A 2,339-nucleotide genomic window follows, 5' to 3' on the forward strand; every position below is an offset into this window, starting at 1 on the left:
AAGAGGAGAATGAAGGAAAAAAATGTTGAGGTTTACATTATACTTGTTTTTCTAGTTATACTTTGAGACACTGATAGTCTTGAATTTGCCATTTTGAAAGGATCTCAATGATCAGAAATTATTTTTTCTCTTTTTACCACTTTGAGAAAACGATGTGAATTTAAGAACCAAGTTGACTTCAAAGAAAGTTTAGGCAAGCTAAAAAGGATTGAAGAATGCTCTTTTCATGGCTAGGACAGCCATGACTCATGATCCCAAGAAACATCTATAGCATGTAACAACTCCAAAGCATTGGATGCTGATAAACTGACCAATGTGTTCGTTCCTCGTCCATCTACCAGTCCTCACAAGCCTGAGAGAATGTCTCCCCCTCATCATTTTCTAAGGAACAGACCTAAGTATGCTCTGACAGGAAATGAAGCAAAGATCTGCATGCAACAGTTCATTAAGACTGGTGGCAAGGTCCAAGCTGATATAACCTACCCTGCTGGTTTAGGAGATTTCATCAGCCCTAACAAGACCAGAGAGCATTTCCATCTCTCTATGACACCAAGGGTCACTTTGCTGTTCATTGTAGTACACCTAAGGAAGCTAAGTACAAGTCGTACAAAGTGAGAAAGATCTTTGTGGGCACAAAAGGAATCCCTCATCTGGTAACTCATGATGCTCATACCACCTGCTACCCTGATCTCCTCATCAAGGTGAATGACACCATTCAGATTGATTTGGAGACTAACAAGATTACCCATTTCATCAAGTTTAACACTGGTAACCTGTATATGGTGACCAGAGGTGCTAACCTGGGAAGAACTGGTGTGATCACCAACAGAAAGAGACCTCCTGGTTCTTTTGATATGGTTCATGTGAAAGATGCCAAAGGCAACAGCTTTGCCTCCTGGCTCGCCAACATATTTGTTATTGGTAAAGGCAGCAAACCACAGATTATCTCTTCCCCAAGGAAAAGGGATCCACCTCACCACTGCTGAAGAGAGAGAAATAAGAGACTGGCAGCCAAATAGGGTGAAATCAGCTCTAGGTTATGTGATTGAAAAGGTCTTTGTACTTAACTGAAGATTATATGGCATTATTATTATTATTTTTTTTTTTTTTTGCTGTACACGGGCCTCTCACCGTTGTGGTCTCTCCCGTTGCGGAGCACAGGCTCTGGACGCGCAGGCCCAGTGGCCATGGCTCACGGGCCCAGCTGCTCCATGGCATGTGGGATCTTCCCAAACCGGGGCACGAACCCGTGTCCCCTGCATCGACAGGCGGACTCTCAACCACTGCGCCACCAGGGAAGCCCTATATGGCATGATTAAAAAACAAAAATAAGAATGGCACAAACCATTTAAGAACTTAATTATTAATACAATCATCATTCAAATGATTTTGTGACTCTTTGCACTGTGTACATTATATTGACCAACCCCGAGCATCTAAAATAAAAATGTCAACTTTACTTTGTGATGAATAAATTGCCTTTAGTTATTCCATAGATAGTGGAAACTATCAGGATAAAATCATTTTAAATTCACTTGAATATAAAACAATTAACATAAGTGATCTTGTTTAGCATTTTTGGTAAAAAGTATTTTATTAACTTGAACCAGCAATAGGGTTTACAAATCCCCCTCAGAATTGAAACAATCTGCTTGCAGGATCTGTGACTTTTCCACTTGTTTTGTTTCATTCCTGCATATGCATTGACAGTTCAAAAGCCCAGTCTTTAATTCTAGTGGCAATAAATTCAACTCCAGTCCAGAACTTGTACTACCTGACATCTTCCACCCAGTCTCCAAGGGATAAAAGCAGTGTTTGAAATCAGCCTTCTATGTAAAAAAAAAAAAATCTACAGTGTGATATGAAATGCTAGAATGCTACAGTGTGATACAAAATGCTAGAATTTCTAGCCCCCAAAATACATCCCTCCCCACCTCCTGCCCTTACCAGTCAATATCTGAAACTACTTTACCAAACAGAAACACACGGTATGAGGGAATAGTCTTAAGATGTCAAAGAGATTATTCACTGATTTAAATTCACACTGCCTATTATGTTTCCCTTTTTGCCTTATTTGCCAGGAGGCTCAGAGCCAAATTTATTATTCAGTTGTAGTAAAACTTTTCTATTTCCTGCTTCTGTTAGAAGTCCCATCCCCTTTTCTATATTTTATGGATTAATGTACCCTCAAAAAATCATATGTTGAAGCCCTAATCCCCCAGTGTGGCTAAATTTGGAAATAAGGGCTTCTAAGGAAGTAATTAAGGGTAAATGAGATCATAAGGGTGGGGCCCTGATCCTACAGGAGTAGTATCTTTACAAGAAGAGACACTAGAGAG

General features: G+C 39.9%; 1 pseudogene; it reads left to right on the forward strand.

The window, feature by feature from the left end:
• The first annotated feature begins 241 nt into the window (after positions 1–241).
• LOC101330172 (small ribosomal subunit protein eS4-like) lies at positions 242–1,071 on the forward strand (annotated as a pseudogene).
• Positions 1,072–2,339: the final 1,268 nt, after the last annotated feature.

Source organism: Tursiops truncatus, chromosome 1 (assembly GCF_011762595.2).
Source record: "Tursiops truncatus isolate mTurTru1 chromosome 1, mTurTru1.mat.Y, whole genome shotgun sequence".
Lineage (NCBI taxonomy): Eukaryota > Metazoa > Chordata > Mammalia > Artiodactyla > Delphinidae > Tursiops > Tursiops truncatus.